A 6766-nucleotide genomic window follows, 5' to 3' on the forward strand; every position below is an offset into this window, starting at 1 on the left:
ATTTGAATGTATTTAAAAATGTGAGGATAGCTTTCAAAAGCTCAAGACTCTCTTGACCACAACACCTATCCTAGCACTACCGATGAAAGGTAAGGATTTTATTGTTTATTGTGATACTTCACATTCTGGTTTGGGTGTTATGTTGATGCATGATAAGAACGTTATAGCTTATGCCTCGCGTCAATTAACGGTGCATGAGAGGAATTATCCAACACATGATTTGGAGTTGGCAATGGTAGTATTTGCTCTTAAGATCTGGCGGCATTACTTCTATGGTGTTAAGTGTGAGGTGTTTACTGATCATCATAATTTGCAACATGTGTTCACTCAAAAGGATCTGAATTGAAGAAAACCAAGGTGGATAGAGTTACTTAAAGATTATGATGTTACCATTCAATACCATCCGGGTAAAGCTAATATAGTGGCAGACGCTTTGAGTCGAAAGGCGGTAAGTATGGGTAGTTTAGCTTGCTTGACTGTAACTAAACGACTTATTGCTAAGGAAATTCAGACATTGGAGTCCAAATTCATGCAATTGGGCATCTCAGAAAAAGGTGGGGTGTTAGCTAGTATTGAAGTAAGGGCCACGTTTATGGAAGAGATCAAGGACAATCAATTCGAAGATGGAAATTTGAATGAACTCAAGAAGAAGACTTCGATGGGTAAGGCACAAAATACCACTCTTGATGCGGAAGGTGTGCTCAGTTTTAAAGGAAGGATTTGTGTTCCTCGAGTTGATGACTTGATTCAAAAGTTGTTGATTGAATCCCATGGTTCGCGATATTTCATTCATCTAGGGGTGACAAAGATGTACCAAGATTTGAAGCGAATTTATTAGTCGTCGGGCATGAAAAAGGATATAGCAGATTTTGTGGCTAAGTGTCAAAATTGTCAACAAGTAAAGTATTAACATCAAAGACCTGGAGGTTTCCTTGAAAGAATGACAATTCCAGAATGGAAGTGGGAGAGGATAGCCATGGATTTCGTGGTTGGTCTTCCCAAAACTTTGGGGAAGTTTGATTCTATTTGGGTAATGGTTGATAGATTGACTAAGTCAGCCCATTTTATTCCAGTAAGAATAGATTACAATGCGGAACAATTGGCTAAGGCGTATGTGAAAGAGAGACTGAGGTTGCATGGGGTGCCCCTTTCTATCCTCTCAGACCGTGGTACTCAGTTTACCTCCAAGTTTTGAAGGAAATTACCTGATGAATTAGGGACACAACTCACTTTTAGTACCGCTTTCCATCCATAGACAGACGGGGCAGTCCGACAGGAATATTCAAGTGTTGAAAGACATGTTGAGGGATTGTGTGATTATTTTTTGTCACGACCCAACCCACCGGGCCGTGCGGGAACCTACATACTACCACCTAAGTAGGAGAACCCTCTTATCCCAACAGTTACGACATGCGGAAATTAAGTAAGATGGAGATAAGATATACTAACAAAATTTTATAAATAGATTTTCCTTAACACAATTTTTGTTAAGACTTGTAAAGTACTTAACACCCCAAAGGTCTAGTCTAAACAAGTACAAGAGCTACTAAGAGTACAACTGGACATAATAAATAAAGACACAACTTCCACCATGCGGAAGGGAAGATAGAAGTTGCTGGAGACTTTCTTCGTCTTCACCTAATGAAACATCACCAACCTTCATCCAGACGATGTCAAAAGACATAGCAAGAGTAGTATTAATACAAACCACACGTACTAGTAGGCATCATCGGTCAACCCGACGCCCACCACATAACATAAGAAAACCACTAGTAAGATCATGCAAAAAAAAACCCGCGTATCCACCTTTACCCTCTCTCGAAATACCTTCGAATCACGCTAGCACTCTAACTTCTAACCACCTTCTCAGTCAACCTACTTACTAGGTTCTTGATCATAGCCTAACCATTCTAACACATAGAAAAGTCCTCAAATACAACTACAAGCATTCCAACTAACCACTGACGTCATACCCTTACTTCCTCTTCATATTACACAGTCATGGACACATAGTACATTACGTCAAGCTTTCTAACCACTAACCACAATCCTTTTCTCCCAAGTGAAATCTACCTAAGCACTTACATAACGTACACTACCCCACTCATCTCCATTACAACACGCGAAGCCCCTTTACTCGGACATTAACAATTCTTGTGACGTTGACTCCCCACCTACCGTATCACATCCCGGTTGGGTTCGTCCCTTCCGGTTCACTCAACATCAAGGTACATATCAAGTTTACTCAACATAGAAAAACAATCAAACATATGTCCTCATAACCATATAACAACTTCGAGAAATACAATATCAGTTATCATTACGAACAAGGTACAGTTTCACAATCCTCAAGGCATACAATTATGTCAAATCATTGGTTCTCTCAAGGAAGCCAAACCCAAACAGTTAGCATACCGAAACGTGGTACCTGATCCAATGATTATGTCGGAACGTGGCAACTTATCCCATAATTATGCCGGAACGTGGCAACCGATGCAAGTTAGTGTGTTGGAACGCAACACCCGATCCATTCAACAAGCCACAATCACAATCACAAATCACATTCTCATAGTCATCCAATCAGGTCATGATTCATGGCATTCATCGTTCGCATATCCTCTTTTACAATTAATGTGATCAACAATGCAACATTCGCATGCATATATGTATCATAATAAAACGAGAATAACATATACCACACAAACATGGAATCATACCCATCACAATGAAGTATTCAACGACATATATCACTTAACCATAATTCGATCAACTTGGCCCTAGTTCATCACCTAAGGCTTCTTCCTATCATTAAATTATCTTTTGTTCGGTGCACGAAGGCCTGTGCATAACTCCTACCATTGAATTACATCATATTATGCAGAGGGCACAAATTTGTAACTGCTCAATTAATAAAACCTAGCATACCTGGGAGCCAAGCATCCGCACGAATTTATAGCTCCCATTCATGTTTTTTGAAACTCGTGACGGTGATCTTGATCGGAAATCCGCAATCTATGACCTCTTTATGCTAGAAATCTCCTTATCCTTCCTTCCCAAGCTTAGAGCAGCTTTCTAAGGGTTTTTAGGGTGTTTTATGACTAATTTAGGTATTTTAGGAAGAAGGAGAAAATAGGATTTTGCGTTATTTACATTTTGTCTCGCCTATCCCGCTCTGGCTCTAGCTTACTTTACTGTGATGCCGCTGCTCTGGCGGCATATAGCGCGCCCTGGCGGGACAGTGTCCTAGTATTTCTCGAAGTTCCATATTTCCTAATGAATGGCGGTTTGGATCGTTACAATAGGTACCACTTACCCATAGTTCATCCCCGAACGACTAGTGAATGGGTCATTACGCACTTTACTCTGAAGTCTCTTTGACTAACAACTCGATTAATCACGAAATCACAGACGGGAAGGACTTTTCAAACCTGATTCACGAAGGGTTCTATACTTTTAAGGACCGTTTAGGGATATGACGCAATGCTCGAAGAAAAAAAATTGCGTCCCAATTTACACAGCCTGATCCCGCCAGGGCGGCAGCCCTCCCGCTGAGGCAGGGCCACTGTGGCGAGGATACTCCCGCTAAAGTGGAAGATCGAAAAGCAGTAATGGGTGTATTGAGGGATGGTTCCCTCATTTTCACCCTTTCCTCACTCACTTATCTCAAAATCCTCTCAAATACCTCGTAGTTTTATATAAACCCACTCATCGAATATAGTGAGGACTTTCTTTACAACGGACTTCAGAATACTCAAGTCATTACAACTTGCGTAATTTCAACAATTTAGCCAGCATATTACACATTTCAAATTCAGACACGCAACACTGTGCACATAATTATACCACAACACCCTCGCAACAAAAATACTTTTCTCATCCTCCATTAATTTAGACACCCAAAGAAGACCTCCACATTCACAGTTATCCCAAATGACAAGAAGTACGCATTCACAGTTACAAACCACACATCATAACAATTTCACCTTATTAGTTAGTTCGCTCCATGGATGACTATTACTGATCATCCCTGTATTTACACCGCCCCTAGGGCCTGATACCAATTGGAACCTTCTCAGTTCCAATTTCCCTTGGTTGTGTTCCTTCAGTCGTGACCACGACGTCCGCTTCACTTTGTTGAGATACCAATTGGAATTGCTAGATACCAAATATACTCAACTCATACCACAAGCGATACTCGCACGAAACGAGAGAAGAAAGTGGAACGACTTCCTAGAATGCTTCTTAGCTTCCTGAAGATTAGATGTAAATTTCAACACACCAATCTGCAGGAGTCTAGTCCGCATTTTTCCCTTATAGTGGGAGACCGGTAACCTGGGCTCTGATACCTATTTGTCACGAACCAACCCACCAGGTAGTGCGGGCACCTACATACTACCACCTACGTAAGAGAACCCTTTTATTCCAGTAGTTACAGCATGCAGAAATTAGGTAAAATAGAAATAATATGTACTAACGAAATTTTATAAATAGATTTCCCTTAACACAATTTTTGTTAGGACTTGTAAAGTAATTAACACCCCTAAGGATCTAGTCTAAACAGATTCAAGAGCTACTAAGAGTACAACTAGACATAATAAATAAAGAGACAACTCCCACCATGCGGAAGGGAAGATAGAAGCTGCTAGAGAATTTCTTCGTCTTCACCTAATGAAACATCACCAACCTGCATCCAGACAATGTCAATAGACAAAGCAAGAGTAGTATTAGTACAAACCACACGTACTGGTAGGCATCATCGGTCAACCTGATGCCCACCACATAACATAAGAAAACAACTAGTAAGATCATGCAATAAAACCCCTCGCTTCTTTACCTTTACCCTCTCTCGAAATACCTTCGATGCATGCTAGTACTCTAACTACTAACCACCATCTCAGTCAACCTACTTATTAAGTTCTTGATCATAGCCTAACCATTCTAACACATAGAAAACTCCCCAAATACAACTACAAACATTCCAACTAACCTCTTACGTCATACCCTTACTTTCTGTTCATATTACCTAGTCATGGCCACATAGTACATTTCGTCAAGCTTTCTAACCACTAACCACAAATCCCTTTCTCCCAAGTGAAATCCACCTAAGCACTTACATCACGTACACTACCCCACTGCTCATCATTACAACACACGACGCCCCTTTACTCAAAAACTAACAATTATTGCGATGTTGACTCCCCACCTACCGTATCACATCCCAGTTGCGTTCACCCATTCCGGTTCACTCAACATCAAGGTACATATCAAGTTTAATCAACATAAAAGAACAATCAAACATAAGTCATCATAACCATATAACAACTCCGGGAAATACAATATCAGTTATCATTATGAACAAGGTACAGTTACAATCCTCAAGGCATACAATTATGTCAAATCATTGGTCCACTCAGGGAACCCAAACCCAAACAGTTAGCATACCAGAACGTGGTACCCGATCCAATGATTATGTCGGAATGTGGCCATCGAACCCATAATTATGTTGGAACGCGGCAACCGATCCAAGTTAGTGTGTCGGAACGCAACACCTGATCCATTCAACAAGACACAATCACAATCACAAATCACATTCTCATAATCATCTCATCAGGTCATGTTTCATGGAATTAATCATTCGGATATCCTTTTTTTCAATTAATGTGATCAACAATGTAACATTCACATACATACAAGTATCATAATGAATCGAGATCAACATATACCACACAAACATGCAATCACACCCATCACAATGAAGTATTCAACACCATATATCACTTAACCATAATTCGATCAACTTAGCCCTATTTCATCTCCTAAGGCTTCTTCCTATCATTAAATCTTCTTTTGTTCGGTGCATGAAGGGCTACGCATAAATCCTACCATTGAATTACATTATATTACGCAGAGGTCACAGATTTATAAGTACTCAATTAATAAAACCTAGCCTACCAGGGTGCCAAGCAGCCACACAGAGTTATAGCTCCCATTATGGTTTTCTGGAACTCGTGACGGTAATCTTGACCGGAAATACGCAATCCATCGACCTCTTTATGCTAGAAATCTCCTTCTCCTTCCTTCCAAAGCTTAGAGCAGCCTTCTGAGGGTTTCTAGGGTGTTTTACAACTAATTTAGGTATTATAGGAAGAAGGATAAACTAGTATTTCAAGTTATTTACATTATGTCTTGCGTATTCCGCTCTGGCGCCAGCTTACCCCATTGTGGAGCCGCTGCCCTAGCGGCTTCTTGCCCGTCCTGGCGGGACAGTGGCCCGGTATTTCCTGAAGTTCCATTTTTCCTAATTAATGACAGTTCGGGTCGTTACAATTTTGGAGGACATTGGGATAAGTTCTTACCTTTGTGTGAGTTCTCTTACAATAATAGCTATCAGTTTAGCATCGATATGGCACCGTTTGAGGCATTATATGGGAGGGGATTTAGCTCACCCATACGATGGTTTGAGGCTGGAGATGTAAAACCATTTGGGGTTGATTTAGTGAAGGAAACTCAAGATAAGGTTAGGAGTATTCAAGCTAAGCTTTTAGCAGCCTAGAGTAGACAGAAGAAGTATGCAGATCATAAGGTAAGAGACATGACCTTTCAGATCGGTGAAAATGTTCTTCTTAAGGTATCACCCATGAAATTGGTGATGAGGTTTGGCAAGAAATTTAAGCTAAGTCCGCGATACATTGGTCCCTTTGAGGTTCTTGAATGTGTAGGGCCGGTGGCTTATAGATTGGCTTTACCTCCTAACTTATCGGGAGTT

This window comes from Solanum tuberosum, unplaced genomic scaffold (assembly GCF_000226075.1).
Source record: "Solanum tuberosum cultivar DM 1-3 516 R44 unplaced genomic scaffold, SolTub_3.0 scf00621, whole genome shotgun sequence".
NCBI lineage: Eukaryota > Viridiplantae > Streptophyta > Magnoliopsida > Solanales > Solanaceae > Solanum > Solanum tuberosum.